Source organism: Herpailurus yagouaroundi, unplaced genomic scaffold (genome assembly GCF_014898765.1).
Source record: "Herpailurus yagouaroundi ecotype Mexico unplaced genomic scaffold, PumYag 202, whole genome shotgun sequence".
In the NCBI taxonomy this organism is placed as follows: domain Eukaryota; kingdom Metazoa; phylum Chordata; class Mammalia; order Carnivora; family Felidae; genus Herpailurus; species Herpailurus yagouaroundi.
Window position 1 is genome coordinate 1,537,056 of NW_024412433.1, and position 19,874 is coordinate 1,556,929.

The 19,874-nt window shown below is 56.1% G+C and overlaps 1 long non-coding RNA gene across 1 annotated transcript in view; it reads left to right on the forward strand.

The window, feature by feature from the left end:
• Nucleotides 1-16,181, forward strand: part of LOC121014344 (uncharacterized) — a 21,035-nt gene extending 4,854 nt beyond the window's left edge. The window contains exons 2-4 of the long non-coding RNA XR_005783169.1: nt 1,648-2,010; nt 15,032-15,184; nt 15,298-16,181. This is a non-coding gene — a long non-coding RNA (uncharacterized LOC121014344). The remainder of the gene's footprint in view (nt 1-1,647; nt 2,011-15,031; nt 15,185-15,297) is intronic.
• Nucleotides 16,182-19,874: the final 3,693 nt, after the last annotated feature.

Here is a 19,874-nt window from a genome sequence, read left to right on the forward strand (position 1 = left end):
CGGCTCAGACCCCGCCTAACGGGCCCCGCAGAGACCAGCCCTCCGCTCCTGCAGAGCCCAGGGCTACGCTGACGGAAGACACTAGGGACCTGCCGAATTTGGGGTGTCTCAGGAACATTCCCGCCCCATATTCAGCGTGGACGAGGGCACCGCGCTTGGGGGTCGGTGGCCCGCGCGTTTCGGCCGTGCTGTGAGGCAGTCGTGACATTATCAAGAGAGGCGTGGGGCGGGGGCACTCGGCGCGGCTGGCTCATTCTCCGCAGGTGCCGCCCGCTCCACCCCTGCATCCGCCTTCACGTGGGGGCTGCCATATTGGCACACTTGACGCTTCTCCTGGTCTCAGCCGATTGGCTCAGGGATGGACACGTGATCCAAGCTGGGCCAATCAGGGTCTTCTTGTGCGGATACTCCCAATACCAGACAGGTGAGGTAGGGCTTTGCCACCCGCTTTCTGTGCTGGCAAGCGGGCCAGTGTGGCTAACGTCAGCCTGCCTCCCCCTGGGTGTCCCCCTGGGACTTCCGCTTCCCCCCTGCGTTTGGCCTGTTGGGGAGCGCAGCAGGAGATAGGGAGGAGGGGGGCCAGGAGTCAGGATACCTACCGTTCCTGCTGGCTCCCCGTCTCTGGCTGTGTCCCCGCTGAGGTCACAGACCCCAGAGGCTGCCTCCTGTCTTCTGGTCCCTTGTGGTTCCCTTACTCTCTCCCTGCCGGCACGTTAGTAACTGGTCTCTTTGTTAAGCCCTCCTGGAATTACCCTAATGGACTGTGTCATCTGATGTCTGCCAGGATCCTGGTCCCCCCTTGGAATTGTGCGCCAGAGCCCAGAAGGAGAAGTCGGAATTTGGGTGGGGGGCAGAACTGAGAACTGGACCATCGCGTGGCTCCGGGGGCCGGGGTCAAGCAGATGAAGGGGGAAGCCGTCTCCCTTCCCTGATTGCACGCCTCCCAGCCCCGTGCTCACAAGCTGTCCCTGCAGCCTCAGCATAAATTTGCTTTTCTGCTTAAACTATCGCAGGGTCATTCTGTTACGTGCAGACAAAAGTCCCAACTGATACACCACCAGGCAACATAAAATCTTGTAACTGCTTCAGACTACTTTTAAAAAGAAACAGAAGAATTTTCATTTCCTTCCAGCCATTAACTTTCCCACAAACCCAACACCAAAATGTTGATTACAGGTGCTGTTAGAGGAGAGTCGTCTTTAGCAGAACCAGGTAGGGATGACTCGGGCCACTGGAGAAGGGCTGTCCTGTTGCAGAATGCAGGCGTGCCAAGCAGTGAGGGACAGAGACCCTGACGGTGGGTGACAAACCGGGAACAGAGCCAACTACCGGCTTGTGTCAGGACGAGATGCTTCTCGGCTGAAGCTCTGGGGCCCACCTGCCTCCTCCTTCCGGCACCTTCCAACCACTGGACAGTCTACGTGCATCCTGGGCCCTGCTGACCTCTCAACTGGCCCACCTTGTGTGGTAGGCGGAGAAGCTGAGCGCTGGCCCCAGAGGGAAGGCAGGACCTCCTGAGAGGCAGCTTGGATCCGAAGGGCCCATGTCACAATGTGTGACACCCAACTTGGACAGCGAACAGTTTCATACAAAGTGCGATGCATTTGGTTTTGGGTTTTCTCTTGGCCAAACTTTTTTTTTTTTCAGGTACACAAAAGACTATCGGGAACGTTGGTTAGCTGGAGTTCCGATTCATGTGAAGATACAACAAACACAGATACTTGTGCACAATCCCGGGGGTCCTGGGCCGTCCCCCGAGAGCTGCGTTTTGATCAGTGTCTCCCTGTGAGGACCGACCGCGAGGGAACAGCTTTCCTCAGTCGCAGCTTGCGTTGGAGGGAGGGTGTCTCCAAAGACATTAGGCGTACGTATTCATGAGCCACAATCGACTCAAACATTAAATGGAAACTTCACAAATTCTGTCCCCGCTGATGTGTCCCGGACCAGCTTAGGAATCGGTAGAAGCCCTGCCCTGAAGAGACAGACAGTTGGAGCCAGCAGGGACAGAAGGTAAGGCAACGAGCCGGCAAGTGAGGCCAGGTGTTTAAACACACCTGCACGAGCCGTTCGCGAGTGCCGGGGACAACAGAGGACTGTCCCCCCGGCTTCCCTCCTCCTTTGCTCGCTTTATTTCAGTGCAGCCGTGTGCGATCGTAGCAGACGCTGGATAGTATCTGAAGTAAAACGCACACCCACTTGTCCTCCAGCTGACGGAGGTGACCTCCCGCCTGCCCCCTTTATCCCCAGCGGTCTCTTGCCCACCCCCCGTGTCATTCTCAGCCACTTCCAACATCTGTTTCCTGCGGGTTCGCTGACGTTAAAATGCCCGTCCGGGGTTCGTGTCAATTGGCCTCTCGGCGCGGAAGGCCCTTCACTCTGCTTATACCGATGGGGCGCCATCTTGGGTTCTAGATCACTTTTCTAACAGCGACAGTGGTTATTTGGCTCCCGAATTAGCTCTTGTGGCGATGGCGAGTTACCCGTTTTACTTCGTGGCCTAAGACCATCCGCGTAGCCTTCATCGGCAGCAGCATCATTCCCCGGGTGGGAATCCTCTGCCCACTGTCTCCGGGCCGCCTTCGTGCTCTGCCCACTGCCGGTGGGCGCCTCGGAAAACAGGGCCGGCCCAGGGCAGGCCTTCCCGACCACCCCGGTTGTGCCCACGCTGGCTGGGACACGGGAGTGTCTGACCTCGGGGTGTGGTCAGCAGGCTCCCTTTGGGCTCCACCCTGCTGCCTTTTCAGTGTTTCGTCCCAGGGAAATGTGAACTTGATCTCCGGCGCCCACGGCGGGGAGACCCGGCCCCAGGCCACGCCTGCGTCTCCACCACTGGTTTTGGAAATCCGTCCGATGTTTTGAACGAGATGAGCTCGAGGCAGGCCCCAGCCCACGGGCACTGGGCATGATTCGCATAGGTAGGCTCCTGAGCTGCTGTCTGATCTAGACCCCACTCGGGAGGGCGGGCGCCCAGAGCCTGCCGTCTCCCGCTCCTGCTTGGGGACAGGGTGACCAGTAGGGTGGACCGCAGTGTGGACACAGCTGGGACTCCGACCGCCACCCAGAGTCCAGTGGAACCGGGACCCTGGGGCTGGGGATCCCCTCACGCAAGGCCGGTGAGAGGCTGGGTCAGACGCTTGGCGGGGTCCCGTGGAGCCGGACTCGGCCGGGCCTCGGGCGGGACGGCTACGCGTGCGTTTTGTTCTTTCTCAGGCTAACCCCTCTCGGAGCCGAAGTCCGGCCACCTGGGCTCGCGCTTCTGAGTCACTTCCTGGCGTCCTTGTCTCCCTGTAGCACTCTCAGCAGGCTCTTCTCTGCAGGCACGAACGATTTTCCCATTTGTGCTTTGCTGTGTTCGTCGGGCTGACATTTTTGTCGTTTTATTTCTGTGTGTGCAATTCGGTGGTTTTTAGTATATTCACAGATACGTGCAGCCGTCACCGTGGTGAGTTTTAAAACCTCTCGTTCACCCAGGAGGAAACCCCGGCCCTTAGCACTCACGCTCGGTATTCCCCCCGCCCCCACCCCAAGTCACGGCTGATGCACTTTGTGTCTGTGCACTTTTGCCTGTGCTGGACCTTTCCTTTGTGTCTTCTTCTCTCACCGAGCGTGTGTTTAAGGTCCATCCAGGCTGTAGCAGGTGTCAGCACGTCTTCCCTCATCGTGGCCGAATAACGCCCTGTGGGGGATAAGCTTAGGAACCCCCCGGGCTTACACCAGTGGGTTAACAAGGCACAAAGAAATACGAAGTCAATATAATGCGCACACCCGAGTTTGGGTAAAGCAGGTTGGCACTCCAAGAATAGGGGGTGCAAAGACACTCTGAGAGTAGGGAGGCGGTGCTGAGCCCCCAAAAATAGAGAGAGAGAGACCAAGACCTGAAAGATAAATGGCACAAAGGTGCCCAATACACAGGAATAACAAGATTAGATATTCAGGGTGAAAGCACCCCAAATTTAGTACTATAGCAGAAAGCTGCTTTCATAGGAGAATAGGGCCAGGTTCGGTAAATCGGTGAATTGGACTTTGGACCACCGCGCTTTAGGCAAAGCAGCCCTGAGCGGAGATGGTTAACAAAAGAAAAGATGTCTTGTCAACCCTGCCCTAGGCCAGCAAAGACAAACAGGCACGGCGCCTCCTGTCCGCTGTTAACAACCATCTGCCCATCTGCCCGGCGCCTGGATTTTGTTTTATGTTGACCCAAGCCCCAAACGCTGTATGTCTTCGAAATCCCCCTTTCCCCCTCACATCCACAAGTTAACGTTCCTGGTTTCTTTGTCTCTCTGTACACGCCCATCGCGTTTGCAAGCCTCCTGATCTGAATAAAGACGGGGCAAGGAGCCTTATTCCGGGCTCTTGTCTTTTTCCCGAACAGCAGCCATCTCTCGTCTGAATCCTGCGTCCGCTCTTTTGCTGGCCAAAAGAGAACTTCGGACTTAGAGTCTACGACACGCCCCTCTGTGTGGCTGTGCCACGTGTGGCTCTCACGGGCATCAGTTGATGGGCGTCGGGGGTCGGTTCCACCTGTTGATCTGAGTGTCCGTTCACAACTGTTCGCGTGGCCGCGTGTTTTCACTTCCGTCGAGCGTCTACCCAGGAGTGGTCGCTGCGACACGCGGTAGCTCTGATGGTCAGGCTGGCTAACGGGTCGTCGCTTTATTGAACTTTCCAAGGAACCGGCTTTGGTTTCGTGGATTCTTCTGTATTTTTTTTTTTTCATTCTCTCTTTCATTAACTTCCATTCCAATTTCTACGAGCTCTTTCCCTCTGCTTCCTTGACATTTATTGTGCTTTCTTTTTCCGGTGTCATCAGATGGCAAGTCAGAAAGACTTGAGGTAGGTCTCTTCCTTTTTTACGATTTTATTTTATTTTATTTTTAAGTTTATTTTGAGAGAGAGCACCAGCAGGGGAGGGGCAGAGAGAGAGGGAGAGAGAATCCCAAGCAGGCTCAGCACTGTCAGCGCAGAGCCCAGCTCCAGGCTTGAACTGATGAACCGTGAGATCACGACCTGAGCCGAGATCAAGAGTCAGACGCTTAACCGACTGAGCCACCCAGGCGTCCCGAGATAGTTCTTTTTTAACGCAGTCACTTAGCGCATGAGTGTCCTTCTAGCAACGCTTAGCCACACCATGCACGTGCGGGCCTGTTGGGTCTCGTTTTTGTTTTATCTCGAAGTATTCGGAGGCTTACTTTCTGATTTATCCTTGGGCTCCTTAGTTACTGACTATTTAGGGCGTGTCGTCTAACACGTCGCTGCGAGCTTCCCGGTTTGGTTACCATTTCGTGTCGGTCACAGAACACAGCGCTGTTTCCGTCCAATCTCGCGATGGAGGTTTATTTGCGGCCAGCACGTGGTCTGTGCCAGAGAACGTTCCGTGTGTGCTCACGAAAGGTGTCTCCTGTGGTTGGTGGGGCACCCCGTGGAAGGCTGGCAGGTTTTCTGTGCATTTGGGTCTATTTCCCGGTGATCCTGTCCTGGCCACATCTGTTGCAGGCCGCAGGGGGTGTTGAAGGCTCCCGCCGTGGTTGTTGAAAGGTCTCTTGCACTCCCATTCCTGCCCCTTTTGCTTCCTGGATCCTGGAGATGTGCGGGTGGGTGCTCTGCAATTGTCTCTTCCTCGTGGATGGTTGCACAGCGTCCCGCTGACCCCCAGCAGTATATTTGGCCCAAGTCTATTGTGTTTGCCACCGGGGTGGCCACTCCAGCCTTCCCGCGTCTGCCTCTGAGTGATGCACCCATTTCCATCATTTTACTCTCGACGCGTTTGCATCTCGGCTCTGCAGCGTGTCTCGAAAGTGGCCGTGTTCCCAGGTCGGCATCTCACCCCCGTTCACCGAGGGGGTCACAGGAGCTTGGAGGCACCCCTTCCCTGCCACCTGGGTGTCTTGCCTGACTCCGAGTCCCGCACTTTGAAAGCTCCTACATCACCTGCCGGTCTGCCGACGGCTGGGGCGAGTTTGAGGCCCCGGGTCCCTCGTGCACGTTTTCTCATCTGGTTTTCACGCTGCTCGGCGCACTAGGCCTGCTGCCTGCCTTTCCAGAAGCACAAGCTGAGGTTCGTGGACGCAGGATGCTCTGCTTGGGGCTCTACAGCCAGTGGGGAGCGGGGGGCCCGGCTCCAGGCCCCCGCCGCCTGGGCGCCGCCCCGCTGGGCCAGGCCCGCATCGCAGCGACAAGACGGCTCGGCACCGGGGGGTTTCACTCCCAGGTGCACGCACTGTGGCGGAGCCCCCCTCCCGGACCCCTGTCCCCGCACAGACGCTCAGCCCGGCCGTGGCCCGGCCGCTCCAGTCTCTGGCACCTCTCTGTCCTGCGGCGGTAGGAGGTGGGGGAGGTCGGGCACCGGCTCCTCTGGGCTTCTGGGTCCCTGTGCCTCTTCTTTCCATGGCCCAGCGGCCAGAGTCATTGACACGGCAGCGCCGTCCACAGGGTGCAGGGGGTGGGGCTCGGTGGGTGCCCAGGGAAGGGGAGCCGGACACCGGGGTGCTGGCCACGTCCCCTGTGCCTGGGCTGCCAAGAGCGAGCACTGGATGCAGCAGTTTTGAAGGGACTTTCTTCTGATTTGACGAAGAAACACGGTGGTTTCTTCTCAGTTTCCCGTGTGGTGACAGGCCGCTCACACAGCGCGCACTCGGCCGGAGGGAGGGGCGGCTGCTCGGCCTGGCGGTGGCTTCACAGCCTGGCTGGGCAGGTGGCACACCATGGTCTTAGAACCCCCCCCCCCCCGTGGACTCTGCTCCAGCTTAGCACCCCTCCCCCTCGACGCCGCTGCCCACGCGGGAGCCAGGGTTCTCTAGCCTCCAGCACCCTCCGATGACCCTCCTGTGTGGCCACCACCTCCAGGGGGCGTGGGGCCCTGAGTGGGGCCGGGCAGCCAGCCGGGAAGAGGCGGGAAGGGGCTGAGCTCCCAGCTGACTGGTTGCCCTGGCGAACTGGGCGGGGAACGTGGTGGGTGGGGGGGTGGGGTGCCCCTGGCACCTGGGACACTGGCTCAGGGCTGGCGGCCAGGCACGACCTGCCCCACGGGGAGCCGCTTCGGCCAGTTGCCGTGCCCGGGTGGCCTGCACCCCAGGGAGGGTGGGGCCCCGTCCCCAGAGCCCCGGGCCTGTGGGCTGCTGGTCCCATAGAGATGCCCTCGGGGGGGGATTTGCACGCCACGCTGAGGGCGCGGCAGTCCCCTGCCTGTGTCCTGTGGGTCCTGCATGCATCACACCTGTGTCGCACATGAAGCCACAGCCTGGGAGAGGAGGGACCTAGCGATCTTCTCATCTGTCCACCTCTGTTTTAGCCAAGAAAACCAGGACTCGGAGCGTGGTCTCATGAGGCGGTGCCATGCGGGAGGGGAGCCGAAGTCCGGTCACCGGGCACGCTGGTGGTTCTGGGTGTCAGGGGACATCAGGTGCTGCTCAGGTCCACGAGCACAGTCACCACCTCCACAGGTGGACGTCTCTGCTGGCCCTTGTTGCAATCAGCCTCTCTCTGTCCCTCAGCTCTGCCCAGAGCCGTGTGGCCTAGACCCGGGCTCCCTGCTAATGCAGGTTGCGGGGCGGGGCGGGGGTGTCTCAGGCTTCCAGAACAGCAGCCCCCCCCCCCCCCCCCCCCCCACACTGCCCTGTCCTCCTCTGGTTAGCCCTGAGCTTTGTGGACATCCCGGGGGTGCCAGGGAGTTCTCTGGCCCTGGAGTCCCCTCTCACCTGCTGGGAAACGCCAGGACCTCGGTCCCTGGGGAGCCGCTCTCCGACGATGCAGCCGAGGTCCAAAGACTCACAGACGACTTCCTTTCCAGTTACAAAATGTCTCACACACACACGACTGAGGACGGTAGTGACCCTCACCTGTGTGCCCACACCCACATCGGCCAGACTGGCAGCGGAGGGTCTCCAAGATGTGTCCTGGCCTTCTCGGGGTCGTGGGGTGATGGGGGTAGAGCGACCACAGGAGCGTCCCCTCCCGGCGTGTACGGCCTGCAGGGCCAGGCGTCGGGTGGGACGCGGGGCTCCCCGTAGCTGGGCACGGTCACCCTCACGGACCACGGGGCACCGGGGTGCGTGCTGCCCGCCTCCCGACCCGATGCTTCAGAGAACTGGGAGCTGCCGCCATCCGCGAGCGTGGCCTTCCCTCTCGAGTCCGCTGGTTTGTTGCTGCCCGCTTGTCCGTTGCGGGAGAACGCTGGCATTGGCTCCCAGAAATTCACTCTGGGCTGGTGGCACTTGCCCCCCCCCCCCGGGGGGCTGGCTTCAGGGAAGTGGGACTGGCCTGGTCGTGATTAATGGACACAGATCTGCCCCAGAGAAGCTAACGTAACAAGAGCCGTAGGCCTCTGCCTCTGCGCTCCTGCCTCGGCCGCGGGCGCACGCGTGTGTTTCTGTTGGCCGCGGCCCAGATACCATCGAGAGGTGGAAAACAATCTGGAAATCTGAACAGTGTTGAACAAGGAAAGAAAATGCTCTATCGACCCAAACAAACAGAGATACGGTCCCTCCGCCCCCGGCCCCCCGACGTGATGCTCCGCTGGGTCTGGGAGGAAAACAATGAGACGCTGAAGGAGAAACACGTGAAAACATGCAGCCTGTGAAGACAGAACAGAGTTGCCGCAGCCCCGGACAGACCCTGGGACCCCGGGGCAAGCCCCCCGGGGAAGAGGGACCTGGCGAGCGGGGCAGGGCTCTCCCGGGGCTCCCGGCCCGGCCCAGGCGGCCTCTCTGCCTGCTCTGTGGACAGCACGGGCGTCCGGGTGCGATGTGAACGCCTCTCCACGTGTCACCCGCTTCCCTGTCACGGATATGTGAGTGATCTTCCCGCAAGGATGCGCTGCGCCGGGCACAGATGGGCCTGGGACACGGCGGCGGGGGGGGGGCCCGGGGGCTGTCACACGGAGGTGAGAGGGTCGGGGAGCCCGAGGGGCGGCGCCGGGGTCTCCGGGCGGAGCCTGGTCGTGGAGCATGAGGACCAGGTTGTAACTCCACCTTAGGCAGCAGAACTGCTGCCCTTGGAGGCCGTGTTCCGGCAGGTTCCACATCCGGTTGCATGGGGGTCATGGGAAAAGCACCGGGGCCGACACTCTTGGTCCTTCTGGAAGGAGGGAGCACAGAGCCAGGTTCCACGTGTGCTCTCTTCACGGTGAGGGCGCCGGGGACCCACCGTGGGCAGCGGGGGGACGTGCACACACAGGCAGTCGCCTCCCCCTCAGAGCCTCGGGCGTGGGCCAGGGGACCCTGACGGTGCCCCCGTGCCAGGGCCGTGAGGCGTGCGCTCTGGGCGGGCTGGGGGGAGGAGGGCTTCCGAGGACGTCCCCCCCCCGCTGCCGTGCAGGGACCGCCCCCCCTTGCGCTGTCCTGACAAATGGTCGTGTGGCGAAGGTGCCGCGTGAGGTGCTGACGAGGAACGGCTTTTGGAAGGATTGGGGTTTGCGGGTCCAGGGCAAGGCCCGAAAGAGCTCTGCTGTTCCTCCGAGCCCTGCGGCTGCGCCAGGGGCCCACGGCCCCCCGGGGTGACCGAGGCCCAGGGGGGACAGCGAATGAAGCGATGGGAACTCACGGCCGTTCACCCAGCTCCTGGCTCGGCGTCAGGCGTGTGGCCCCCCCCCCCCCCCCCCCCCCGGGACCGAAAACTGCACGGCCCGGGGAGGGTGAGGAGCCGGAGGGCCGCCCTCCTCCCTGCAGCCTGCCCCCCACCACCCCCGGCTCTGCCTCGAGGGCTCCACTCGTTCTCAGGTCCTGGGCAAGACCGCAGCTCAGTTGTGTCCCTTTCATCTTGCAGAAAACTTAACCTTTTTACCCAATTATGGAGGACAGGGTTCTAAAGGGGCCCCAACATTTCCCCGCGTGGGGCACCTGCCTGGGACACTTTTCCCCGTGCAATGGGGCGTGGGCACATCTGTGGACGCTTCACACGGCCAAGAGGACTTCGTGAGTGTAATTCAGGCTGCGGGCCAGTGCACTTGGACGTCTACCAAAGGGAGGTCGTTCGGGTGGGCCCGGCCCAGTCGCTGGAGCCTTTTACGTCTGAGCGGGGAGGTCGGATCAGAGAGCGCCTGTGGTCCTGCTGGCCTGCAGACGGTCGCGTGATGCCGCCGGCCCGAGGGCCACCAAGCAGGGGGGTGCGGGCAGCCTCCACAGGTCAAGAGAACGAGATGGTTCTTCCTCAGAGCTGCCCGCAGGGGACACAGCCTGGTCACGCGTCGGTTCCGGCTTCGTGAGACCCCGAGCAGAGAACCCGGTCACGCCGTGCTGACTCCTGCCCCACAGAACCGTGGGCCAGTGAAGCAAGCGTTGGCCGAGCTACTAAATCGTGATTATTTAATACGCAGCAACAGGTAATCATACAAAAAGCAGCACAAACGCATGGTTGCAAAGTTAGCAAAACCAGACACAAAAAGAAGGGAATGAAAACCACTGATGGTGAGTCCGCCCAGACGGGCCTCTGGCTAACGTGGCTGAGCAGCCTTTCGTGTATTCTCTCTCTCTCTCTCTCTCTCTTGCACATTTACCAGCTGTATTGGGCTGCGGTTGACCTACACCACGTTTTAGTGTTTTTAAATCATGGTACGGTTCGTCAGGTGGACGTGCGCTTGCTCCCACGAAGCCTGCCCCTCAATCAGGATATTGAACCTGTCCTACTCCCCGGAGTCCCTCATGCTCCTCTGAGGCCCCTTCCGCCCACGCCCGCCCATCCCCGCCACCCCCAGGTGCGTGATGACACCGTTCTGTCACTGTGCAATGCAGCAGTCCCCCCACTTAACTGTGGTCCCAGTGACCGGCGCTCAGCCGTGGTCCCGGAGCAGATGATCCTGCATCACAAGCCCTCGTCACTGGCCCACCTCACCGTGTGGGCGTTCTGTCACCTCCCAGCCTCCCAGGAGGAGGGGCGAGTGCAGGGCAAGAAGACATTTCGAGAAGAGAGAGACCACATTCACGTCCCTTTAATTATAGTGCATGGTTATAATTGCCCTATTATGAGTTATTGCTAATTTCGTACCGTGCCTGAGTTTAAAGCACACTTCACCGCAGGTGCGTATGTGGAAGAGAACAGTCTCTGGAGGGTTTGGTGCTGTCCCTGGCTTCGGGCATCTGCTGGGGGACTTGGAAGCATCCCCTGCAGATAAGGGCGGGGGGGCGCTTCTGTGCTGTCACGTCCAAGAACCGTGTGTCGGTGGAATCATGCAGTCTGTGCTTCTTGGTTTAGTGTTTTGATCTCCGTGTTTCCTCACGCTGCCTTCAAATTCAGTAAGTTCAAGTGCATCTGCAAGATCGGACCTTCTGTTGATCCCATCCAGCCACTTTCCATATGAGACTCCCAGTTCTTGTCTCTGGGCCTCTGATCTGGGTCCTTCTGGCCTCCCTCCACCCTGTTTAAGGTGCGCGTCTCCCCCTCCCTCCTGGAACGCACGGGGTCAAGTTATGACGGGGGCCACAATGTCCTGTCTACCAACACATTCATCTGTGTCACGTCACCCTGTCTCAATCAACTTGTCCTAATGGGTCACACTTCCCTGCTTCGTGGCACGCCTGGTGGCATTTCACTGGGTCCAGACGTTGTGTGCTTTACCTCGTCGGGGGCCACGGAGTTTCGTGGTCGCGTGACTACTGCTCTCCTCAGATGCGTGTCCTGCTCAGCGCTCCCCTGTCCTGGGTCTGTCTTATCAAGCTCCCCACATTCCAGGCCGGGTCCCTTGTCCCCGGGTGGTGAGCCGGCACCGGGGGGCGGGGGGCTCAGCTGGGCTTTGTTCCCATCCTGCGGCATGATGTCCTTCATTTCCTCATGGCCAGCGTCTCCAAGAGAGCCCTTTCCTGTTTTGTCCGGTGTTTTCTTGGTTCAGACCAGAGGGTAACTCTAGTTCCTGTTATTCCGTCTCAGCCAGACGTAGAAATATTGGCATATATTTTGAAAAAGAAACAATCAAGCCAGACCCGGTGTTTTGAATCCTGGTCACCATGCCTGGAAATGGTCAGTCAGTGGGGTTCGGGCTGTCTCCCTGCAGAAGGCCCGGGGAGGTTGGCTGCAGCAGATCGAGCCCCACCCCGTGCCCTCGGGGTCACTGCTGGGCTCGGGTCCCCGTCGGATGTGCGCATGGGCCCGTCTCGTCTGTGGGAACCCCCGAAGTGAGCTCTGGGGAGCCGGGTCCTGAGACGCTGACCAGGGTCAGAGTGGGGCAGGGGGACCCTGGGTGAGGACGGGCTGCCCGTGGAGGAAAACTCACAGGCGAGCAGGAGATCCTCGTCGGGACCTGGTTCCCGGGGCCGAGGCGGGGAGGCAGCCGCGTCCACAGGGCCGGCCTCCCGGAGCCGACACGCTCACACCGTGAGTGTTGAAGGAAACCACGACCTGTCGTAACGGTGTCCCCCAAACTTTTTTAACTTAAATTTAGTGAGTTGAACCTATCGGTCTCCTAACTAGAGCGAATCCTTCTGTCCGTCCACGCCCAAGTTCCCGTTCGGGGCCCTGAGAGCGGCCGCACCCCCACCCCGTCCTCCGGTCCAGGACCCGGGAAGGGACAGGGCGCTCGGAAATTCTCTGCCAGGGAAGCTCCGCGTACACGTCGCCGTCCCGGGGATGTCCGTCCTGTCCGGCGTCAACCTGAGCGATGGTCCCCTAACCACAGCAGTGACACCAAACGGGAGGAAATTGCTTTCTGTGAGAGAGCCCAAATATCGCAGTTTCTGGATCAATAGAAGAGACGTGTTGAGTAGAGTGACGGGAATGTTCGATTTGCTCCGTCTAGAAATCACATGAGATGGGAGCCATTTACTAATAAGATTCACACGTGTGGAACGAACACATAAAACACTACCCTGAAAGTATAATCTTACCAGGTCTCTAAAACATGGCGTAAACACTTAGTAATAGCAATAAAACCAAAGGAGGAAAAAAGTTGAATTTATTTTAGAAGACAAAAATCTGGCTGTGTGTCTGGGTTATTTTAGTGAATTTATTGGCAATAATAAAGATAGTGTAATTACAGTACTTATAAATAGGATAAAATGTAAGAATCTCATGCAAGAGTTATTTAAATACTCCGCAGTTGTAGAACATTATCTAAAAATTATAATCTGAGAGGTTTGAGACATTGATTAATCACTTCGTGGCAGGAAAACTAAGAGAAAAACCAGAATTAACTTTAGCAGAGAGGAAAGTGTCGTGCTGTGGTTTTGGGTCTTCAGAAGCCTCCTTGGAGGATGGGGACAACTTGGAGGCAAGTCACTTCTGCTTTGAGGCTGCGTGGACAGTGCTTGGTGTAGACACATCTCTGGGCACGTCAATGGGCATATGCATGTCGGGGAGTCCTGGGGTGGGGCCCCAGGCCCCTAGGCAGTTTCTTCCTCCTGTTCTGGAATCTGGGGAAGGACCGACCCTCTGCTGTGAGGCCAGGGTGAGGGAAGGAGGGAGCCCAGGTCGGCGACACCTTGTTCCATGGGCAGGCTGGATCGAAAGAGTTCTGTCTCCCGCTTCTGACTGTGATTTTCTGCTGTGGCGAAGCGATCCCAGGGCGGTGACTTCCCCGCGTGATCTTTAAGGGCATGGACTGTTCTGGTGCGTCCATTAATCCCGCACACATTTGGGTGTTTTCTTTATGTTTAACTCAGCCGCATCAATGTGTCCTTGGAACCCCTTTGGGTCACCGTCCAGAGGGCCCCCTGAGACCCGCTCTCTCTCCGTGTTCCCGAGCTTCTTTCTGCTGACGAACTAGGTCACCAGGCCCCCCTGCGTGCCAAAGCTCGGTCGGGGGCTCCCCGTTGTGGAAAATGCCCGTTTTCAAAAAAATCTTTATTGCAGGGGCGTCTGGGTGGCTCAGTCGGTTAAGCGGCCGACTTCGGCTCAGGTCGTGATCTCACGGTTCATGAGTTCTAGCCCCGCGTCGGGCTCTGTGCCGACAGCTCGGAGCCTGGAGCCCGCTTCGGATTCTGTGTCTCCCTCTCTCTCTGCCCCTCCCCCCTCTCGTGCTCTGTCTCTCCAAAATAGTGAATAAATATTTTAAAAAGTTATAAAATAGGGGCGCCTGGGTGGCTCAGTCGGTTAAGTGTCTGACTTTGGCTCAGGTCATGATCTCGCAGTTTGTGGATTCAAGCCTCACACGGGACTCTCTGTGCCGACAGCTCGGAGCCTGGAGCCTGCTTCAGATTCTGTGTCTCCCTCTCTCTCTGTCCCTCCCCAGCTCGAGCTCTGCTTCTCTCTCTCTCTCTCAAAAATAAATAAACATTAAAAAATGTAAAATAAAATAAAATCTCTATTGTGAAGTTCACCCTTTTGAAGTGAGCAATCTGATGGTTTTTAGTCACTTGACTGTGTGGCACAACTGTGGCCGTAAACAAGTTGGAGGTTCTGTTCATCACCCACTAAGATCCCCTCAGGGCTGGAAGTTTGGGTGAGTTGACAGCCTGTCCTTCACTTTCTTTCTGATTCCGGAGCCCCTGTCTCCTGCCCCAGGAGACCCTGGCACCCTCTCTGGGGCCACAGGCAGCCCCGTGGCGAAGTTTCGGGAGAGTCCCCAGGAGGGTGTCCTGCACCACGAAGCTGCCGCTGGGACGGGGGCCACTGGCGGGCTGACCCCGAGAGCCCGGCGCGGGAAGGGCGGTGTTTGCTGGAACCTAGTTTGAGAAACACTGACGGGGCGACTCGAGTCCCGTGTCCCCAGCTGAACGCCCTCCCGCATCCTGCCTCCCTGGCTCCACCACCCTCACGTGCCACCTTTCGCACGTGTGGCCCCGCACTCCGCCTCCAGGAGGCGCGTGGTCAGCACTTGCTTTGTGCCACATACTCTCAGAGCCCGGACACAAGGCGCAGAGCAAAACGTAACAGGACCCCCCTGTCCTCCCGTAGACGTGACACAGTCCAGTTGTTGGGATTTTGCTTTGGCTCCCGAACAGCTGCCCCTTCTTGGGAAAGGAGGTGGCGGTTTTCAGGGCCGCGGTGTGTGAGACGGCCGCTGCTGAGACTTGGTGCGTTCATGCTGGTTAGCCACCTGCACCGACCCCTGGCCTCTCCTGTGTCACCCGTCACTCGGCCTCCCTGGACGCATCTTCATTCTTCACAGGTGTCTCCAGTGGAGGAAATACAGCTGCTGGCAATGTCCCGCCAGCATCGTGGGGGCTCAGGGTCCACGGATGTCCATCTCTGTCTCCCCTGCACCGTGACCAGATCTCAGAGCAGCCTGGCTCAGGTTCGGTCGAGGAGAGTGTCTTTGCCAGTGGGTGTGGGGCGTGAGTGTATGTGTCATGGGAGCAGAGACTCCCCTGGGTTCCTGGCCCCCCAAGAGGAGGGACAGGGCATTTCAAACAGTGTTTATTTTATTTAAAGCAGGAAAGAAACATGACATTTATGCAACTCCAGGATCTCGGAACTACCATATTTATATCACATAAGGAACCAGCAAACAAGGCTGCCTGGGGCTCATTTGGCTGCATATTGGGTAGCACAAGAGCTGTTTGGGCACAGAATCCAGGACACCGGGCACCAGCGGGGACATCAGTCTGCACCCCGGGCCGCTGTGTTGAGGAGGCAAACACTTCCCCCTTTGCCGGAAGGTTGGGCCACCGTCAGACTGGCTGCTGCTGGCTGTCCCCAGTCTGGGCGGCTGCTGTCTCAGGCTCGGCCTGGCTCCCGCCGTCCGACGGCCTCTCCCAGCTCGCTGGGGACCCCTGTGCACCTTCTCCCTGACAGCACCGCGCCCTCTCTGTGCCGTGTCACACCCTCAGCCACCAGCTACGCGTCTGGACAGAAGACACACGAAACCAGCGCCGTGGCAGTTGACGTCCTGTTCCACGTGCACCTGTCTGTCTTCTTCCGTACTCTGGGCTCCTTACCTTTAAGTAGGACCCGGGTGACAACATCCGCACTTACTTACTGACAGACAGGCCTCCTCCGGCCGGACGGAACGTGCCGGCCTCAGGGGATGCATGTCGACGTGCATCCCGGAGCTGCCCATGGGGTCTGGCACACAGTAGGCACACAACACAGACTTGCTGGATGGCCGGATGGCTCCGCGATCTCTCAAGATGGTGGGAAGCGCTGTGACCACTTACTGAGCGTGCTGCTGTGTTCCAGCATCTCGGCTGTGGCAGATGACCCTCGAGCAATGCAGGTTGAACTGCTTGTGTCCACTCACCCGTGGCTTTTTTACAGTACACACTAAATGCATTTTCTCTCCCCTGTGACTTCCTTAAAAACGTTTTCTTTTCTCTGGCTGACTGTGTTGTGAGAATACAGTATACAAGGCATACAGTGTACAAAATACGGATCAATCAGCTGCTTATGACATCAGTAAGGCTTCTGGTCAGTGGTAGGCTACTTGTAGTTAAAGTCTGGGGAATTCAAAGTTCTCTGTGGTCAACCGTGAGGGGTAGGCACCCCTCACCCCTGTGTTGTTCACGGCCAACTGTGTTGTCACCGTCACGAGGGAAGACTCTGTGCTTCTCTGAAACTCTTATTTAAGTATTGCCCTGCTCTGCTGTCGGCTGGTCCTGTCACGTACGCGCCTCTGTGACCCGGGTCATGGGGGGCGGCGAGGAAAGAATGAGGTGCCTCTTCTCAGAAGGTGTTGACAACAGAAGGGATGGAATCCGTGTCCCCTAAGGTTGCAACACAGCAGCAGGAGAAGTGTGGGAAGGGGCCAGGACTCTTGAGGGCCACCCCGGAGAGGCGCAGGAGGCAAGGGCAGTGAGTGCCCTTGCTGGGAGGCCGCTGCCTGAGGCTCTGACCACCCCCCTGCACAACCATGCCAGCCACTGACAGGAGGGACGAGGCCCACGGGCCTTTCCAATGCTTTCCTTGTCCTCTTTCATTTGATGTTTAGTGAAACCTTGTTCATTCTTACTTAAAAGTTACCAAGATTTCTTTGTCTTTTCTCACCATCTTTGATGACTTCTCTCCAGATGAAATTCATTTCCAAAAGTGCATTTCTTTTTCATCCCCCCCCCCCATTTGTTTTATATCCAAGAAATATTCACTCTTTGGCTAGTGTGTAGAGATTATTAAGGCAATGCCATGGCTTCCAGAAACACATATATTAACAGGGGGACAACCTCTCTGCATTAACACATGGTAAATCCCGTGTGTTCTCCTTCCTGCCCACTGTAACCCCCTGAGGCCCACGTAACCCTTGGGTGCAGCTACATCTGGTGAAGGAGTGAATAAGAGCTAGTTAGGGGCACATACCGTATGCCAAGTGCTACTCCTTGTGGTGTTTGTACTTTATCGTATTAGATTCTCGCAGCCACCCCAAGGCAGTAACACCACGCAACAGGGACTGCCATGGGAGCGCTGACAGGTGACCATGTGGAAGGACGTTTGAAGAAGAGGAGCAGAGAGAAGACATTTGAGCAAGAACTTGAAGGGTGTGAAAGCAGGATCCGGGGAAGGGATGAAAGTCAACCAGAGTCACCAGCAGGGTTAGATGCCCCATCAAGTGACTGACACGTTCACCATGATATCATTTCCTCCCCTCTGTCCCGGGAGGACTTTCAGATCATTGATGGGCTGGACCACCCAGAGAAAGGACCTGAGCTCCTGAGAGTATAGGGTAGGACCGAAGCATATATGGCTAATTACACTCAAGTTAAGAATGAGATCTGGGGGCGCCTGGGGGGCTCAGTCGGTTAAGCATCCAACTTCGGCTGGGGTCATGATCTCATGGTCAGTGAGTTCTAGCCCCACATCGGGCTCTGCTGACAGCTGGGAGCCTGAAGCCTGCTTCTGATTCTGTGTCTCCCTCTCTCCCTGACCCTCCCCTGCTCACATACACACACTCTCTCTCTGTCAAGAATAAATAAACACTAAAAAAATTTTTAAAAATGGAAAAAAAAAAAAAAAGAATGACACCTGGATGCTTTTTGGTACCATTTAAGAGAGGAAGTCAGCATCAACCTTGAGAACTGTTTGAATTTCTAGAACCTATGGGTTTGTCCAAATATGATCTTTTAAGCACATTTCTGTTTCCTTGAAGGCTAGAGAACATTCTCAAAACATTAAGGGCCCCCGACCTTGCATCTTGAACAGCAGGCAGAAGGAGGGGGTGGATTGGTGCTGGGTGCTAAGCGGCTAAAGCTGCTGGACAAGTGGCCTGAGTAGAAGGGAGCACCAGCAAGAAATAGCACCACAGCTCTAGAGAGGAGGGCACCGCATGTGTCCTCCTTGAAGCCTGTGGAATTAAGACATGGAAGGAGGGAAGGAAGTTCTCACCAAATTGAGACATAGGATTATTTCTATTATATATTTCCTCTTGAGTAAGTTTTGGCAGTTTTTGTCTTTCAAGGACTTTCCCCATGTCCTCCGAGTTATCAAATATATTGGCATAAAGTTGCTCGTAGTATTCATTTCAATATCTGTAGAGTCTGTAGCGATGTCTCCCCGTTCATTCCTTATGTATACAACTCGTGACTTCCCCTTTTCCACCAGATAATCTCGATAGATGTTTACCATGTTTATTTATGTTTTCATAGAATCAACTTTTAAAAAAAATATTTATTTATTTTTGGGAGAGTGCAAGAGGAGGAGGGGCAAAGAGAGGGGGACAGAGGATCTGAAGCAGGCTCTGCGGTGACAGTCTGATAGCAGTGAGCCTGATGTAGGGCTCAAATCACAAACCATGAGATCATGACCTGAGCCGAAGTTGGATGCTCAACCGAGACACTCAGGTGCCCCAGAATCAACTTTTTGATTTGTTTATTGCCTCAATTTTTATGTTTTTGTTGATTGCATGGATGCCTGATTTTATTTTTAATTCCTTTTTTATACTTCCTTAGAGATTAATTTTGCTATTTGTGATGATCTTCAGAATGGAAGTTTTGATCATTAATTGATCATTCTTCATACATTTAATGGTGCAGATTTCCCTCTAAGTGAAGCATTAGGTGTGCTCTATAAATGTTGATATTTTATGTTTTAATTTTTATCCAGTTCGTGATATTTTCTAATTTTACTTGTGATTTTTTTCTTTGACCCAATGTGTATTTAAAAGTTTGTGTTCACTTGCAAATATTTGGAGATTTTTAAGATTTTGTGGGGAGGGTGTAGGATTCTGGTCTAAGTTCGTTGTGATCAGAAATCATACTTGCATGATTTGAATAGTTTTTAAAATATTGGGAAATTTTAATGATCTCTCTAGATAAATATTCCATGTACAATAAAAACAATACGTATTCTGCTTTCATTGGGTGGACTGTTCTGTAAGTGTCAAATAGGTAATATTGGTTTATGTATTTACTCAGGCCTTTTTATCCTTACTGATTTTCAGTGTACTTGTGTTACAGACACTCACATTCAGCTGCCTGTCACTCGAAAGGCCAATTGTCAAGAGATGAGTTTTAACATGAAAACTTCTCCACCTGGGGAGAAGGCAGACTCTTGTCCACAGGCCAACTCCCAGGTCTCAGTCTGACTCAGAGACTTTTTAAGGGGTTTAACCAGTTAAGGGAGTGCAGTCATCTGTGACATTTCTTGATTATGTGCAGACTCAGTGATGCCAGCTACAGAATTATCTCTGTGCTCAGAGGTCGTACAAGGTGGGGATGCTCTGGTGTTTTATTCCCCAAGGCCAGTAGTATGCAAATCTCAAACAAAGTAAATTAATTCTGTTACAGATCAGGGGCTTTAAGTCAGGGAGCAAGGAGTGTGTTACCTTGAACAAGTTAACCCTTTAGACCGGCTGGAGGGCTGTCCTGCCTGTTCTATTAATTATTGGACAGGAGTATTGAAGTCCTGACTGAGATGGTGGAATTTTCTGTTTCCGTTTGGTTTGAGCATTTTTTGTTTTATGAATCTTGACCTCTGTTATTAGACATATTTAAGATTTTTCTCTCCTTTCGATGGTTTAACTTGTGAAATTAGGGTTATGAAATATTTCTCTTTTTCACCAATGATTTTCTGTTCTCTAAAAGTCT